This window comes from Aulonocara sp. 'chitande type north' Nkhata Bay, linkage group LG6 (genome assembly GCF_057382095.1).
Source record: "Aulonocara sp. 'chitande type north' Nkhata Bay isolate Kocher_YH1m ecotype deep benthic linkage group LG6, A_spYH_male_GT1.1, whole genome shotgun sequence".
NCBI lineage: Eukaryota > Metazoa > Chordata > Actinopteri > Cichliformes > Cichlidae > Aulonocara > Aulonocara sp. 'chitande type north' Nkhata Bay.
This window is the reverse complement of record NC_141349.1, coordinates 2,462,776-2,482,299: the sequence shown is the minus strand read 5'-3', so window position 1 is coordinate 2,482,299 and position 19,524 is coordinate 2,462,776. Positions and strand designations below refer to the sequence as shown.

Here is a 19,524-nt window from a genome sequence, read left to right as displayed (position 1 = left end):
TTATGTAAAAATCTATTAATTGCAACCATTAAGTTGTTTAAGACAAAACAGCACAAACATGGATTTGAGAAACTTAGTTCTCTGACATTTAAAGTGATATCCAAGATTATTGTGCACACTCCCAGGAAGTGTCCCGCATGGTGGTCGAGCGGGGGGCAAAACCAAAAAGCCCTGCCAGTTAAATGTACGTATATCTGGCAAGTCAAGGCTGCCTGGTGAGAATCTATTCAATTTTCAAAGGCAACTGTTGCTTCTGAGACATGCTGCAAACTGATTTTTATAATTATCTCAGTTTAAGTATTTAATATGTTTTAATTACTATTTTAAAGAAATAGTTCGCACTGTTGCCTTACAGGTGCTGAGTTTGAATCTAAGAGGTGGCTGGGGCCTTGTTATGTACTCTCCAGGTACTCTGACTTCCCATCACATTCCAACACATCCATGGCTTTAAGTTAATTGGAGAGTTTAAAGTGGCCATAGGTGTGACTGTGAGCATGAGCAGCTGTCTGTTTGTGTTAGTCCTGCAGTGGTTCAGTGACCTGTACAGGATGTACTCTGCCTTTCACCCTGTGACAGGATACGCTCAGCCAAAGCCAAGGCACTGAAACAGATAAACCGAACAAGATGAAGGGATGGACTTTCATCACGTCATTTCACCCAAAGAAAATAAACTGATTTGGTTGAGTGAATAAATTGTTGAAACTTTAACATAATTCTAGTGTAGAACAACAGACATGAAGTCTGAACCTAAAGGATTTGCAATCACAAAACATGTTACGCTTAATTCTGTCCCTCTTTAGAAGGTTCGTATAGGAGGAAAGTTAGTGTCACTGCGGTTTAATACATCCATCGATACTGTTGCAGGTTACTGTGTGTGTGTGTGTGTGTGTGTGTGTGTGTGTGTGTGTGTGTGTGTGTGTGTGTGTGTGTGTGTGTGTGTGTGTGTGTGTGTGTGTGGACAGTAAGGCTTCTGGCTCTGTTGCAACCTTTGTTGTAGTAAGATGGAAAAAAAAACAAAGATGTGAGAAAAACAGAAAATGATGAGAGGCGAGATTTCAGAGTTCAAAACAGGAGCACAGAAAGTGGAGAATAAAGACACAAAAGGGAAAGTGAGAAGCCTGTCTGCATTGTCGGTAATATTACCCAAGAAAATATTAGAGCAGAGCTGTCTGGCTGGCAAAGGACACACTTGCAAACATGCACACGCACATTGGCAGATATAAACACTTATTGTGTCCGGACCCACGAGGGCCCAGCTACTTGATACTTGGTGATCTGAGCTGCAGGGACAGAAAAAGGAAGATTTTCATCCTGAACATACTTACAGGTGCTGTTCTCACATACACAGACATACTGAACTTATACAATTCATGTTTATTTTGAATAAGTAGAAAAAATGTTGCATTAAAAACAATCACAGAAGCACCGCAGCTGCTAAAAATTAAAAAAAAGACACTACCCTACTGCAAATGGAATTTTTTTGTATCATGGATGGGCATAAAATATATAAGCTGACCTCTCCAGACCACTTTCTATAAGACTGCTCTCTGCAGATGTATGTGTGTGTTTAACTGAAAAGGGATGAAAGGAAAGAAATGTGGAAATATGGAGGAAAAAGAAAGGAGTGTGGGCAGATGGAGGAGGAGGAATGTATCATCTTTGCTAACCAGATTACTTTACTATGTATGAACAAAACACTTAATCCATTTGGCATCTCTAAGCTGCTTAACACTGTAACCTAAACTGTTATAGAGACACTCACAAACAGCTGCAGCACCCATCAAAGCTTTAAGGGCAACACAAACTCATAAACACAGTAAGATATAAAGAATACTTTATAAACTGCTCAAAACATTACTTCAGAGTAGCCGATGTTTTTCAGAAGGCAATAATAATTATTTTGCACAAATGACTCATTATTGAGGCTGTACACAACATGGGACTCATGTCCCTGTTCATGTCAGTCGTGTTGAAAAGGAAACATAATAAAGGTGCCGTTTTCAAACCGTTGTGTCCTTACAGTCGCTCATACAGCAACCTGCCCAACTTTCACCAGTTATCTGTGTTCACACCTTCCCTTTATTCAACATCTCAGCCTGCCGCACAGCTTCTGATTTCAACACTTTCCTTTTACCATCGCTGTGTATTAGAGATGGACCGATCCGATATTACGTATCGGTATCGGTCCGATACTGACGTAAATTACTGGATCGGATATCGGAGAGAAATAAGAAATGTAATCCGATCCATTAAATATCAAAAAAGCACCTCACAAAACTTGCAACACGACGTAACTCGGCTCATAACCGTAGCACGTGGGAGCAGTGTGGTCACGTGATAGAGCGGCTGTGTGTGTTTGGAGCCTCGCTGCCAAACTCCGAGGAAGTTTTCCCAGAGAGAAGCAAGTGTGTAAGTTCATCTCTGAATGTTTGTAAAGCATTCCCACATTAAGCTTAACAACCGATATATGGAGCGACTGCCTCTCTCTCTCTCCTGCTGCTACTCCAGTCATGAAACTGATCAATGATCAGCTGATCGGCTTTTCTGTCGGGAGTCCGTCTCTCTTGTTTGTTTTTGGCTCACTTTGCACCAGAAAGAGGAAACCAGCGGCTGAACAACAGCAGCACGTTTAAGCTTGATCAGCTGTTGTTAGGATTTATTTAATATTACTTTCTACTCGAGGATCTTTTTCTACGTAGCTGACGGCTGGTAACTGTGCAGGGGCGGATCTAGCAAAGTTTAGCCAGGGGGGCCGATAGGGCATTAACAGGGAAAAGGGAGCACAAAGACATACTTTTCTTTCTTATTCTCATTTAAAATGTCGAGCTTTTAATAAATAATTATCCGAATCTGACACCCAAAGTTTTAATCTGATGTAAAATATATGGAAGTCCATCACTGTATATAGTAACTGTTAAGTCTAATATACCCTAGTAAGCTATACTACTTTTTCCTTTGGGAAGGTACCATCTGTGCAGTCTGCAGTTCTGTTGAAGAAAGATGTTGAATCTATTTAATATTTCTTGAAAAATAATTGATTTCTGTGCATTTTTTTTCACACTGCATCAAATTAAAGTTGATTACGTCGATTAAGCATCATGAGGTGGAGCGTGAGGGGTGGTTCCCTATTTTTTATTTATTTATTTTTGTTGTTGCTGGGAGTTGGAACCCTATTAGTTAGGTTGCTTAATATTTATGCTAAGTACTCTTTAAAATACCAGAATAGGGAGGATGGTGTAGGTCTAAGTTTATTAGATTGATCAGTATTGCTGAACTATGAAATATTTTTTTTGTATACAGGTATAACAGAATAGCTTTAGTGTAGTTGTTGTTTTAAACTTGAGTATGAACTTATACAAAATGCAGCAAGATATTTAAAAAACAGCTTTGTTGATTAAAAAACACTATATCGGATTCATATCGGTATCGGCAGATATCCAAATTTATGATATCGGTATCGGACATAAAAAAGTGGTATCGTGCCATCTCTAGTATGTATAGAACCTTTTTTCATCCTGCCTCGATTATTGCAATTCCTTATTCCTCTGCCTAAGCAAACTGTCCCTGGATCGCCTGCAAACGGTCCAGAATGCTGCTGCGAGGCTTCTAACCAGGTCCATAAATGGTCTCGTCTGACAGAGATTTCTTACAAAAGCTCCTCATAAAATTTAGGGTTTTATTTAAATATTTGGTGACCACTTTCGGAGCCCTCTACAGTCAGCTGCCTCCATTTTCAGTGAGCTACTACCATGCATAAGATCTAGATCTCTGAGGTGATGAGTGCTGATCAGTGTTGGCTGTACGTAGAGCCAGGCTGAAGAAAAAAGGTGACTTTGACTGTGGGCCGTGGACTCTATATTTAAACTTCAGACTTTATTTGATCTATTTCTGTCATTTTAATTGCTGTATGTATGTGAAACTTCTTTTTGTTTTTGTTTTGCTTTTCCAAACATTAGTTGATGCCTTGATTTACCCACTCCCATCTATGGCAATGACATCTAATGACCAAAACATAAGGTACAGATGAAGCCTCCAAAATGCTGATTGTGTTGCTCAGTCTTAGAGAGAAAAGACATTTGGAGGAGACTCACTTTTTAAATTTTAAGAAACCTGCCAAAAATTCTGATTGCTTTGTTATCATTATTATAGTTACTTCTTGAACACAAATGGATGAGGTAAAAGTCCTGTCACCTTTATGTAAAATGAAACTTTAAACGGGGACTCGCTCACAGAAGCAATTCTGTTTCTAGAGTTCTTTTTCTTTTTAAAGAAAGTTCTAAATAAATTGGATCTAAATGATTTGTGAAGCAGTGCCGTAGTATCTGTGCTAGTTTGTATTTTTACACAGAACAAAGCCTAATAAAGAAGTGCAGAAGTGCTAATGCTATTACTTTACAAATAAGCAATTTGGCAAACTGGCTACTTTCTTTCTGACTCATTGCTTTCAAGGTGTGAAGTGTGAATCTATTGGGGGGAAAATAGGTAAAAATCTCCTAGCAACAAGTAATCAGTGGAAAGTGTAACAGAGCTTTAGACTGAACGTTTCCAAAACTGTCCAGCTGAAAAGCAGATGAAATGTAAATCTGTAGTGTTGTGCAGTGCTGTGATAATGTGCTGTTTAGAATATGTATTTCATAAAATATTTATTTTGTGCGCTTATTAAACTATACATCAGGTAGTCCTAATGCTGCGTCCGTGTGCTCAAGACTTATTTACTCACACGTAGTGTATATGGAATAGTTTGTTGAATCGCAGACACATATATTATCATATATTACAGAGCATATAGTGTGATGCTATAGCAGGAGACATCAGATCTGACTGCTGGAGAAGACAGATAGCAGCAATAACTAAAGTGCATATGTAACTAGAAAGATTACCCGTGCACACTCACCAGGATGCAGTTAGAGTCGGTGTTCTCATGCTCGATGCAGTATTTAGACACAGATATTACTGTTGATTTTGTTTGTGTGCAGATGCTGTTGTGTATTTAAACAGCCTTCAGGAATAAATAATGTATCGTTGTGATCATTTTAAAGTGGCAGTGAATGCGCTGGCTGTGTTTTAGGCTTATTGCCTTCACTCTTGGATTATCAAATGTGTGTGTGTGTGTGTGTGTGTGTGTGTGTGTGTGTGTGTGTGTGTGTGTGTGTGTGTGTGTGTGTGTGTGTGTGTGTGTGTGTGTGTGTGTGCGCGCGCGCACAGATGGCTGTGGAGAATCACATGCATACAGAAAAATATGTTTTTCAGCCGAAGCGGAAATGTACTCGAGTTCTCGAGATGCACACCCTTCACACACAGACACACACACAGACACACAAGATGCTGGTGCCAGTCATATTCAATAACAATCTAGTGCTGACCAGAGAAATCAATGAATAACAGACTAACTGACTAGAGGGTTTAACTTTGGCGCCACTAACATGGAGAAGACTTGATTCCATGGAGTGGCTAACATTAAATCATTAACCATACACCACTGCTCTGCACACCCTCCTCCGCTCTGGCTCCTTTTATCCTATTTTGTCTTTCAAAATATACAGAATATACAGTCATTGCTGTTGTTTCATTCTTTGTCATCAGTGTATGCAGTTGTGATCGCAGTATTGTAAGACTAAATATTGTATGAAGTTATCCAGAGTAACAACTGACGACTGAGTTATTTGTACAACTGACAGATGATGTAGTGTCAGTGCTTTTACAGTAACAGTAATTATAACGCTATCACAAGCAACAAGTTTTGAAGTCTCCTTTCCCTTTGCCTCACCTCCTCCTCCTCCATCCTTTCCCCCTCTTCACTTGTGTTTCTCAGAACCCATTTAGGCCGAATCCATTACCAGAAGTGCAGAGGGAGAAGGAACTAGCGAGTTAGATAGACAGAGGGGAATGGAAAGAGGGAGATGGAGGGAACGTTCAACCTAATAAATTCTCCAGCAATGTTTCTTAGTTTCCTTGAGTTCTGATAGATGATGGCCTTTTTACTTGTGGTGACAGAAAAGCTTTCACTGCAGTTCTGCACAAACCTCATACGCTAACTCTGCGCGTGTTGGTTAAACTACTTTACTTTAGCACTTATATGCAGAAACAACATGCTGAATTCCAAATATTTTGCTTTTCATTAACAGTAGTCCCCCACTGGAACATTTCTTGCTCTATTTTGATTTCCTCATTGATTAAAAATTGTCTCCGCAGGAGAAATGAAAGAGTAAAACTTACACATAAAATCCAAAAAAAACCCTGAACAGGGCCGACTGAGAGCCCCATCCAGAGACAACAAAGTCCGGCTTGAAATATGATATAAGACATAAACTATAAATGACAAGCAGCACACTGAGCATGATCATCTTTGTTCTAACCAACTATTGTTCACATCAGAAGCATTTTCAAAAGGATATGAGACACAATAGGATAAGTTTTACCTCTCATCAGTGCTGCAGTATGTTGTTGAACAGCATTGGGTCTGCATAACTGTTATTATAGAAAGTGATGATATTTCACTTTTAATGTATTTATAACAGCAATTTAACAAACGTCATGTGGCCTTTAAAAAACATTCATTTTTCATCTCAGTGGAGACTCATCAGGAAGTTTTGCAGTTATACACACTTATTCCACTGGATGTGCTGATCTGATCATTATAACAACTTATGTAAAATTATATTCAGTAAGGTGCACAGTCAGATTTCCTATTGATCATAAGATCGATGTTGAGTTTAAGACAAGCAAAGCACGTTTATAGCAGCTACAGCTGATTTAACTGACTTTTGCTTGCATTATTATGCTGACAGCCTAAATTCCAAACATTGTTAAAAGAACCAAAAAAGCAGCATTTATGAGTTACAGCATTGTGTTGAGGTGAACAGTTGTTTGCATGATGCTTCAGCGGCTTTCATGTGCTCTGTCACTGACTCTCTGTTCCTCTCTCCTATGCTAGAGTTGGAGGGGATGATAGTGGGGACACCACTACGTTCTTTCAAAAGACGTAACACTGACATCATAAACATTCTGAAGTTAAACAGGGTTAGAGTTTAAGAAATGAAAATAAAGTAGAGCGGTCTACAACAGAAGAGGACAAACTGCAGCGAGGCCAGAACACGTGGAGCTGCTGACACCAGCATCTGTAAGAATAAGATGCTGGTAGAAAGAATCCCAGCCAAAGCTGAGTAGATGCCAACCCCAGCCAAGAACACCAAAGCTTGATTTCTAATTGATAATAAAAGCAGTGATGTGCAGTCGGGGATTGCACTGAAGACGTGGGTCACGTCTGCCCACTTTTTTATTAACTTATCTTTGGGCTGGATTTCCCCAGTTTGGCTTTCAGATTTGTGGAGCTACGAGAGTTTATTAGCTTTCGTTTACTGTAGGTAAATAAGTAATGTAGTACATGACTTTGTTTACAAAAGCAGTGAGTAATGTAATCTTATAGACCTCAACACTGATATACCAAAAATACCTTTTTAAATGAAAAAAAATCTGTATCAGCGAAACAAAAGGGAAAAGCTGGTGAAAGAAACAATGTGACGATTTCTCTGTGATTTTTGACCATAAAGATGTTTGTGTGTGTGTGTGTGTGTGTGTGGGGGGGGGGGGGGGGGGGGGGGGGTGTGGAAAGCTGTTGAAAACATTCAAGGTGAGAACTGATATCGAATATCACACAGATCAGGTTCAGATATGGTTTCATAGCTATCACACTGTAATGGAAGTACTAAGGGAAAGACATGTCAGAACTGCAAGCACACCCACACTGAATCATGTTTCCATCACTGCAAAGGACATTCCTAAGTGCAACTTCACTAAATCTAACATGAGGTATTCTCAAAACTCAAATATGATTTGTATTAGAGGGTCTTGGTTAAATAGAGAGAGATCTCCCGTGCACACAGCTTTGTAAATACAGGCTCTTTGAACCTTTGGTCCCCTCGTTTTCTTTCATTTAAAGGATTTCACCTGTTTTTATTTCATATTGTTGTCTCATCTCTCTCTCCCTTTCACACAGAATCATTAGTATGTGAAGCAATTTAATAGCTGGATCGATAAATGTGCTGTTCTTACAGGATCATTTGGCCACTGAAGCAAATCTTCTGACAGCCACTACATCATTAGGGCATTACCAGTAGCCTTCTGTCTCCTGCCCCATGCAGTTCCTCCTTCGTTTTTTCATCTTTCTCATTTTCCTTTCTCCTCTGCATCTCATAAGGGCATTACATTTCCTGTTTTTTCCTATGTATCTATATGGCTTTGGATGTTTGGTTGTGTACATGTGTTCTTATTAACATGGACCCAGAGTGAAAGGAAAATGTAAAAAACACCCTGTTTAGGACAGCGTTTGTGCTGATATGGACTTATTGTAGATGCAGCCCTGGTGACCACTAAGAGTCCGTCTCTCATCATAAACCTGAAGGAATTCTGTCATTTGGAGCTACGTGATTTGTCAGCAGCTCTGTTGCAATGGTAGTGCATCAATTGGGCCCGAGCTAACAGAGATAATTAAATACACTGCAGAGGGAATTGGAAAGTAAAGTGTTTATTATATATGAGCTGTGCATTTTTTCTTCAGGTGTAATTAATTTAAAGATTAAGCAAACGCGTCGGCCATTCTGAGGCTGCACACACACTAACCATAATTACTATAACAGTTATTTCCTGACACTGACACTTCTGTGGCCCAAAGGGGAAGAAAGGTTTGCAGTTGCAAGAAACTCTTCAACATACTTAATTTGGAAAATTGACTCAGATTATACAAAGAAGCAATGCTTTTCATTGCAGATGGATAACTAGCCTCACATTTAATGATTCACCCACCAACCCTCTCATTCTCACACACACTTGTCAAAAGTGTCTGGAAAGCTAGCGATAGTGTGACTGACCTCAGCATATGGGTGATTTTACTGAGAAACTTCACACTCTCTCTCTCTCTCACACACACACACACACACACACACACACACACACACAGCTTTATTTTCTATTTATTTTCATCTTTAGTTGCTTTCAAACTCACAGACTCCCACATTGCCTTGTCTTCCTTGGCTGCTATTTCTACTGTCATATGGCTGCTACTAAATGTGATTATGACACTAACAAAGGCTGGTTAGTCAAACATGAGTGAGTGTGCCTGTGTGTCTCTGTGCAGGCCTGTTGAGTGGGAAGGCTAGTCTGGCTGGCTGTCACACCAACCAGTTTAGAGCCACACCTACTGCTATATAATTTCTCACCCTGATCACACTGACAGCTTTGCCATAATATAAAGAACAGCACAATGTAAGAATGAAGACTAAATAAATGTAGAAATTCATGAAGTCATTCCTAGTTAACGTTAAAGGGATGGTTAGCTCAACGGTGCTCTGACTGTTTGTCAGCCTGACTACTGTGCTGAAGAGAAACCTGGGGTTGTTCTTATTTTCTTCAACCAGAGGGAGGGATCTGGCTGCCTCAGTCACCACCACCATCCACGGGAAGCCAGTGGAGGTAGCTGAGGAGTACAAATACCTGCGAACCATCTTTGACAACCTCCTGAAATTCTCTGCCAACACAGAGGAGATTCTCAGGAGGTGCCACCAATGGCTACACCTCCTTATAACTCAACTGCTTTGGAGTCAGCACCCCCATCATGATGACTTTTTACTATGCCTTCCTGGAAAGCATCATGACCTTCTCCATCACCTGCTGGTTCCACTCCCTCAGCCTTCATACAGGAACAGACTGCAGTACACTGCATCAGTGTGCTCTAAAATCATTGTCCTGTCAGGACTCTGACAGGTTTTCAGCCAACAGGCCCTCAGACAGGCAGCCGAAATCATCAACGACCCCTCTCACATTCTTCACCCTGCATTTCAATGGCTCCCCTCTGGGCGACGCCTCTGCTGCATTTCCTGCAGGACTGAGAGGAGGAGCGCCACCTTTGTCCCCAAAGCCACTCTGCTTTTTAACTCCAGCCGATAAGAACATTTCCCACACCAGAAACATAAACTACTCTACACTCTACACACTTTGTTCACTTTTAGTCGCTTACAGTTATTTATTCACCTTTCAGTCACTTTAATTTTAAAACTGTATATACTGTGTATTTATTATCTCACTCTTATTGCCTGTTCTTGTTGTCCTTATCTTCAGTGTTATGCTTGTTAATTGCCCCTTGGGGATAAATAAAGTCTTTCTGATTCTGATTCTGAATCAGTGACGAATAGTAGGATTCATGGAGGGCAATATTTATAGAGTGAAATAATCTTTTTTCAGGCTAAATGATGATCTTCTAAATTGGTGCTACAACATTTCCTCCCCAGCTTAAAAGTTTGAGAGTTATACCAGAGAGTCAAGTACTTCTGACTCTAGTGAGGTTTTTTTTCACATATAATACTATTAACAGGATGATCGACCTCTGTTGGAGTAGTGTTCAGATAGCTGCTCTGCTCTATGTTGGTACAGGGCATTGAAGATGATAACAGTGGGTGGATTATATTCTTAAACTTAGTTACAGCGCTTTCAGAAAGACATCTACTGTGATAAAGTCTACTCTCCACCACTGTGTAATCAATTATTGTAAATGCAAATGTTATCAGGAAATGATCAGACAGGAGAGGGTTTTCAGGAAACACTGTTAAATGTTCAGTTTCTATGCCATATGTTAAAACAAGATCTAGAGTGTGATTAAAGTGGTGGGTGGGTTCTTTTACATTTTGAGAGAAACCAATTGAGTCTAATAACAGATTAAATGCCATGTTGAGGCTGTCATTTTTAGCATCTACATGGATGTTAAAATCACCCACAATAATTATTTTATCTGAGCTCAGAACTAAGTCTGATAAAAAGTCTGAGAAATCAGACAGTATAAGGTCAAGGGCGACGAAAAACAAAACAGTATTTTGAGGTTTACAGTTAAGGTGGACAAGGCTACGTCCACAGTAATGCGTGTTTGAAAACGCATCTTTTTCTCTCCGTTTTGGCGTCCCGTCCACACTGAGACGCCGTTTTTGGTCAAGGAAAACGAAGCGTTTTGAAAACGCTCTCCAAAGTGGACACATTTGAAAACGCCGTTTTCGAGGCCCAGTGTAGACAGCGAACCCGGAGCCTTTTTGAAAACAGTGATGACGCATTTTAGTCATGTGATGCAGTCATGTGACCAATTAAACTAAGATAGCGGAGGGCATTATACAGCAGTTGTTTCGTTTGCTCTCAGTTCTGACAGCCCTATTAAGATTAATATCAGTCTGTACATGCTCCAGATATCTTTTCTTCAAATTCTTTAATTCTCACTCGCGTTTGCAACTTTGTACTTTTGTGTTACTCGCAGCAACAACTCCACCTCATTGTTAGTCCATTTGAAAAACTCGGTGCTTTTCCTCGACATTTTGCCGCAACGTTTCAAAGAACCGGAAAGTAAATAAGCGGCAGAAAGAAATGAGGCAGGTCGAGTCGTCATGCATGTCACGCATGCGCAGGACTGGAACGTAAGCATTTTCGGCCATTTCAATGTGGACGCACAACTGTGAAAACGAATGAAAACGATAGTGTGGACGCGGAGCGTTTCCAGACGAAAACACCGTTTTCAAATCTGTCTGGACTAGTGTGGACAAGGCTAAGATTCAGATTTTCAAATACATTAAAACTCTGTCTGGGTCTTTGGTTGATTTATAGAGATCGACAGACCACGTGACTTTCGCACATTGCATTGTGGGTAGGAGTGGCAGCAAAATCAAAACACTGCATCAAGCGCTAGCATTTCCAGCACCGGTAATCATTAATTCTGCGGTTTTAATCCCTACTTGCATTTTATTTGCCCCAAAAACAGTTATGTTCAAAACGAAGGAGAACACGGCAGCTCCGTACAAAGACAGACGTGGTGAAAAGGCAAAAAAAAGTAGGAGGAAAAAATCAGAGTGAGAGGGTCAGACCGGGGTCCCCAAGCCCAGTCCACGAGGGCCGGTGTCCCAGCAGGTTTTAGATGTGTCCTTGATCCATCACAGCTGATTTAAATGGATAAATTACCTTCTCAACATGTCTTGAAGTTCTCCAGAGGCCTGGTGATGAGCTAATCATGTAATTCAGGTGTGTTGACCCAGGGTGAGATCTAAAACCTGCAGGACTCCGGCCCTCGTGGACTGGGATTGGGGACCCCTGTGTCAGACCCATACGAGCATACAGAGTGGAGTAAAGACGCTAGCGTGCTGCCCGACTTTCATCACGCACATATTTATTATTATATGGTCCTAAGTGTGAGTGCATACACTCACAAAATGTTTAGTAACTTCAGATCCCTGCAACAAGCCCAGGTCCAGTTTACTTTGGTGATTTGGACTATTCCATCTCACAGCTGTTGTTTTTTTCCTTTATCTCCTGTACAGGCCAACACAATCTGTTTGTCCTTTCAGGTTGTAGTGTTACACAACATTTTCAGATCTAATAGAAATAAAATGAGTGTTTCGTAATTCATTCAATTTGTCTTTATTTATAACTGCCATCATTGTTTCATTCTATTATAGAATCTTATAAGAAAGAGGCAAAATTGTAAAAATCCATTTTCCTTTATTAGCTGCTTCAGTGAAAAACAAATAAACAATGCAAAAAAAATAAAACATTGCAAAACAACATATTGGAAAACAGTTATTCATCACTTGATTGCTTCGATACAACACTTGGGCACATATATGCGGGACGTTTCGTGGCTGTTTCGATATCGCTCTCTCTCTTAACCGATCAAATCTGGCTGGGGTAGCAGCTTTAAACTCAGTATGACCCAGGTTGATAGAGGGGCCCAGTCTGGATCGCATTCCAGCATTTTGTAGGCTGCTTTTCCTACAAAACACAACAAACATTAGCCCGCAAAGCCACAGTGAACAAAGCAGCATAGCGCAACAAACTCAATTCAAATCAATATAAGACTTATTTGTAACCTACATCAACAATATTGTTATGATAAATTACGTAATAACTACAACAGAAGACTTGTGGAAATGCTTGGAGCAGACTCACCTGTGAGCTGGAGTGTTCTGAGACGTTATATTTGGTCTTCGAATGGCTGCAATCCAGGCCATCCGTCGGCTCTTTGTTACTTCGGAAACACGGCTTGAACAATTTTTCTTCCACGGAATCCGATAAAAACCGATCTCTTTACCCATCGGCTTCCCGTGGATGTCATGCGACCGGCTATTGCAGTTAGTAATACAACAGCCTCTTGCCATTTTTGTGTTTCTTTTTATCGCTGTGTGACTGTTTTCATGTGAAAGCCTGCGTGCGCTAGTGCCACTTGCCACTCGTAACTACAATCCTTTGCGGTTTTACCCCGGAAATGACGTCACATTTTCAGTGTCTATCCGGTCGTTAAGTGATGACGTGACGAATCCTACTTCCGGGTCTAAAGTAGTCTGCGTTTAATATGGCTTTTGTGTTGTTAACATGTTTAATGTTTTGTATTTTCTTCTATTTAATCTCAAAAAGCTCCTAAAACAGTCAGTGATCCCTGCTGACCTCCCTCGGCTTTTATTACCGCTAATCATTTATTTAAGCTCAGTTTCTAAAACCTTAGGATGTAACTACAGCCCAGCCCATGCAGCAGTATATGAATGACTAACCTCGTATTGTGGATGGATTATCTCAGTTGTTCTCCTGGCTGAAGTTTGGTCCTTTTACAGCATCCTGCCATGCGATTACATTTGTTCCTGACCACCGACAACACTCACGTTAACTTTTATCGAGTGGAAAAAAGTTAGCTTGTTTATATTATGCTAACATAGCTGTGTCGCTAGCAGTCACGTAGCACGTCATTATATACCAGCTAGCCCAACTTCAGTAACCCTACAAACGTCACTGCTGTTTAGTTTTCTGTCTTCATTTATGCTGGAAGTGATAACAGAGCTGTACGTTTTAATTTGTTTCCAAAACCCCGCAGTCAGGACATGCTATATTGTATTTAGATAGAAGCTAGTGAGCTAACTCCCTGCTAACTTCTAACTCTGTTAAATGTCATAAATTCCGTTTTCATGGATGCCTGGATGTTAAACTCAATTGTTACACCTGGTAGAGCAGAACGCTGATCATTTTATTAAAGATGAAAGACTTTAAACAGTTTTTCAACTCTCAGTAATGCCACAGTGATCGTTTGATATATGGACCTGCAGCGGAGTTTAGGCCCAGACATGGCTAGTGACGTCAGACTTAACGACCGGATAGGTGGAGTGGATTGCTGCCATACACACCCCTCGGCCTGTGCTTCGAGGATTCTGACAATTACTCCAGTCAGGGGTCAGATTGGCAGTGTTGATTATTTAAACTAACAATTGAAAAATTAATTATTATTTTATGCACTAATAGGTAGCTAAAAGAGAGACACCCAATGTTTAATAATTCACATTTGACTGTTTTACTCTTTGGTGCTGTTGAGGATACTGTATTGTTCTTTCTTTGTTCTTTTTTTATGTTTAAACCATTTTTTTTTGATGGTTTTTAGTTTGTTTTTTGTCTTTTTGGGAGCTGACACAGTCTCTATGGAGATGTGGTTTTGGGGGGATAGCAGGAGGAGAGAAGCTGCAGAGAGGCGTGTAAGACTGCAACTCTGCTTCCTTGTTGCACTCTGCATAGTCACGTTTTGGGGGGATTTAATAAATTTGAAAAGATTTCTAAAAATAAGGGCATCAATCCCACTTTGGATGGAGCAGCTGTCTTTTCTAACAAGACCAGGTTTTCCCCAGAAAGTTTCCCAATTATTTATAAAGCCCACATCTTTTTTGGGACACCGGTGAGACAGCCAGCAATTTAAGGAGAACATGCGATCAAACGTGTCATTCCTGGTCTGATTGGGGAGGGAACCAGAGAAAACTACAGGCCTCACACTTGGAGGTGCTGATTCTGGTTCCTACTGCATTACCCTCGTCCTCTGCTTTCTCTCTTAGGAGGTCCTCTAAGTATTTCTTCAACTGCCCATTTTTTTCCTCAGTTGAGGTCAGTGACACTGCACTCCTGCAAGCACCCGTTCTGTTGCTCAGTTTCCTGATGGTTTGCAAGGCTCACCTCGAGACACACTGAAAATCTGTGTCCATGGCCTCACTGATTCCTTTCTACACCCAAGGTTTTGCCTCAGCTACCCACCAAGCTGCATTCTGCTTGGCCTGCCGTACCCATCAGCTGCTAATGAAGTTCCACCAGTTAACCAAAACTGATAGGACTCCTTCTTCAGCTTGATGGCTCCCTTCACTTCCAGTGTCCACGTCATTACTTAAAAAAGTACAAGATGCCATTTTTAATTTCAAAAAGGAGCGGGCAATGTATTCAGAAAAGATATCTCTTAGGAATATCGCTGTGCTCTTTGGAAGGGAGTGTGTCTCGGACTCGGGAATGTTTGGCTTGTTCTTTTTGTCTGTCAAGATAAAGGATCATAAATTCTAAATGATTCCTCTGGGCAGTTACAAGCTAAAATTTTTACATGGCTCTTATTTAAACACAAAGTAATTACAGAGTCGTAGATATCGATCAACAAACCCTATCATTCTTTTTCTCATTCACTTTTACTAGAGGCCAATAAAAACCTTTATTGTTGCATCTTTAAAGGCTTCTGGTGGGATGTTGGCTGGGAACCAATAAATAGTCATTTGGTGCAAGTCAATTCTGAATGATTAAGCAAGACAAGCTAAAATCATTGCTTATATCTAAGAGTAACCAGTCACAGGTGTGAGGCTATGACACACCTGTGTGTATTCTGTGCACATGTGAGTGTGTGTATCATTACGAGAGAGCGACAGCACCAGTTTTTGGCTTAACCAAGAGAGCTTGATGAGATGGATTTTGAGACAAACACACACACATGGGGCATGCATGTTAGCCCTCTTTGCTTCCATCTCCACCAGTACGATGAGTGCATGGAGGCTTTTAACTAATCACATCATACAAAAGGTGGGGGCAGGGGGACATGTCTTATGAATGACTCATCCACTTTCACATCCTTCACCTTTTCCTTTCCCTCTGTCTCCCTCTTTTGGCCCCTTCTTTCCTTCAGCAACCACAGCATTCACTGTCTCACTCTCGCAGGTCTTATCTCATATTGCACACTCAAGGTATTTGTAATCCGCTTACACTTGTTCAGCCTTCTTCTGGATTGTAATTTAATATGGGCTGTGCCACTGTATATGTGTGTGTAAGAGATATAAGGTAACTGTATTTACCACCTGCCATCATGCATCTCTCCTCCTTTCTCTTTTTACAAACACACATGCATGAAGAACCCAGGCGAAAACTTCCCAACATAGCTTTTGTTGTATGCCATGAGTAAGTCAATGTCCTTTTGAGACAACAGGAGATTAAGGATAGAAGATAATATGAGAAAGTTAAGACACACAAGAAGGAATCAGGTGATATACAAAAAAGCAGAAGATATAAAAAGGCATGACGAAAAGACCAGAAGAATGAACGTATCCAGACCTTAGATGTAGCCACAATAGGTACTGATGTTCATTGTCTACATAAGACAACCAATTCTGTTCCCATTATCTGGTCAAAAAGTGAGTTTAATGAAGAAATTGCCATGGGATTCAGTCATGTGCATTCATGGTCCCCAGCAGAAAACTCAGTTTTGTATGTGTCTGTTTAATAATCTTTTATCTTGTTCTATTGTTAGGAATCTTTAGGAGAGTGGCAGTATGTGTGTGTTTTGCTGTAGTGAATTAAAGTTAAAGGCAAGTCGTCCTCTAGGGGTCACAAGTAGAGCTTAAAGCTTGTATTTGTTTTACAGTAAATATGAGATCAATGGCAGATGAAAAGTGTTACTTTGGTAAAACAACTCACAAAAGGAGTGGTGATAGGTTTGTAGCTTGAAATCAACAATACAAAACCTAACAAGTGGCTTCTGACTTGTGGGTCACACAGTGGAGGTAGCTGCATAGAACTACTGCTGCTGGCTCTTCTTTGTCAAAAAGCCCCCGAAAAATAAAAATACTAACAAGATAAAGACAAACAGCTAAAAGTGACTAAATAGGACAGGGCTGTGGTGAAGGACAAACATGGCAAGACGGAAACCAAGAAACGAGTCAAAACTATGACTGACATGGATACCGAAGAAAGTGAAGCTAACAAAGAAGGTGACGTTATGGCTAGCATTGGGGCTACTGTTAGCAAAAAGGACGACAAAACTGATCTGAGAGCGATACTTATGGAAATTAAGACTTCCAAAAAGAAAACACAACAGTTCGAAGAAGTGAAGTGTGCAAAACCAACACAAGACTTGAGGAAGCAGAGGGTCGTATTCTGGACACGGAGAGCGGGTTCAAGCAGTGGACGATGCTACTAAAACTACAAACCCGAGTCTCAAAACACCAAACAAGAAGGACGCTCCCACCCAACAGTGTCAGGCTATATGGCATAGTTGGGAATGAAGAGAAAAATGCCCCACGATAAAAGACTTTGTTGAAAATCTTTTGAGAGAGTATCTGCAACTCCCCTCGACATTGAACTTACACACTGAGCGAGCGCACCGTGCCCTCCCCCCACCTCGATCTATTATTGTACGCTTTCTGAGTTAGGAAGAAATACTCTAAAAAGCATGGCAAGTGAAGGGGTTCCAATGGAAAGGTAAAGAGATTAACTGTTGCCTTGTCTTAATTGAGATGCCGGGAATACTGGTTCATGCTCAGTGTGGGAGAATTGTGTTGGGGTAGGAGGACTTCAAATCAAGGGGCCCACTCCGAAGTCTGTGGCTGACCCCCTTTTTCTTTTTTTTTAAACACCCACAAGTGGAAATTCTGTTTTATTATCTTATTATCTGTGTGATTGTTATCTTGTTAGCTGTGGTTCTCAGCAGCACTGTTCGGACAATGTGGTATTGTTATGTTAATTTTGACAACAATGTTCCACCCTGAAAATGGCAAACACTGTTAATATCCTCTCCTTTAATGTAAGTGGAATAGTCAGCCCACAAAAATGGTCAAAGGTGCTGTCTAAAGTAAAGAACGTGGTTCTACAGGAGATCAAAATGAACTGTAAAATGGACGTAAACAGGACTTAATGATGTCGGGAGAGATGCTAATCCTTCCAGGCTGGACTTCACACATTTCTCTGCTCTTCACTCTGCATACTCGAGAAACTTGATTACTTTATACAATTATAATGACCGACATAAAGTTAAAACTTGCAATATTGGCACAGTTGACCTATCAGACCACTCTCCAATCTGTATGTGTAAACGAAATTCAAAAATCAACAATCTGGAGAATAATTTCTAGCATTCTGAATGATTCAAACAGTAGGGAGAAATTTAATAAAGAAATTGATATACATATAGATATATATATTTGGATCAGCTACTGACTGGAAGGTTGCTGGTTCGATCCTTGGCTTCCCCAGTCTGCATGCCAAGTATCCTTGGGCAAGACACTAACCCTAAGTTGCTCTCCCATGCGTCCATCACAGTGTGAATGTTGGTTAGATTGCACTTAAGTATAGAAGGAAGAGCTTGTACGAGTTGGTGTGAATGAGGCATGTTTTATAGAGCGCTTTGAGAGTAGAAAAGCACTATATGATGATCAGTCCATTTACCATTTATTTTCAGGAAAATGACAATGGGGATGTGGCACAGTCCGTGCTATGGAACGCCTGTAAAGCGGTTATACGAGGAAAAGTTATTGCCTACAATTCCCTGACTAAAAAACAGAATAAAGAGAAACTTGGAAAATTACAGTTGGATCTCAAGGAATTACAAAGACAACACAAAAATACTTTACACGATGACAAAACAATGAAAAAAGAGATTACAAAATGAAACTGATGCTATATACTCTGAATAAACACAGAAATCTTCCTTAAACAAAATTATTACGAAGCAGGTGGGAAATCAATACTGTGGCTAGCTTTTAAGCTAAGAAAGCACCAAGCAGATAGTTCAGTCCCTAAAATAAAACAACCAAACAAATGGCATTATACACAATGATCACATTGAAATACAGCAGAGTTTCAAAACATACTATAAAGAGCTGAACTCCCAGCCTGACCTAAATAAAGGGGACCAGATAGAAAAAGTTCCCTAAATCTCCCCGAGGTCTCAGAACAGGAGAACAGTATGTTAGATAAAGAAATCAATGCTGTAACTACAAGACTAAAACCACATAAGAGCCCTGGCCCGGATGGTGAATGGTGAATGGTATAAAGCCTACAGGGAGGAATTAACTCCTGGACTGAAGGCAGTGTGTAACTGGGTCCTTAAAGGCGGGGAGGTTCCCACTCATGGAAAGAAACAACCATATCTGTTGTTCCAAAGGAGGGAAAAGATAAACTGAACCGTACCAACTATCAGTATTAAACCTGGATTATAAAATACACACATCCATATTAGCAAAGAGACTTGATAATATCATACCCAAACATATTAATCTCGACCATACTGGGTTTAGAAACACGCTCCACCTCATACATCATATAAAAGAGAATCATCTAGAGGCAATGCTGATAGGTTTAGATGCTGAAAAAAGCATTTGACGCTGTAAGATGGTCATTTCTCTATAAGGTTTTGGATAAGATTGGATTTCATCAGATGGGCATTAAGACAGT

At 40.3% G+C, this 19,524-nt stretch overlaps 1 protein-coding gene across 6 annotated transcripts in view; it reads left to right on the top strand.

The window, feature by feature from the left end:
- tenm3 (teneurin transmembrane protein 3) overlaps positions 1-19,524 on the top strand; it is a 358,662-nt gene that overhangs the window by 146,915 nt on the left and 192,223 nt on the right. The gene's annotated exons all lie outside the window — the stretch shown is intronic.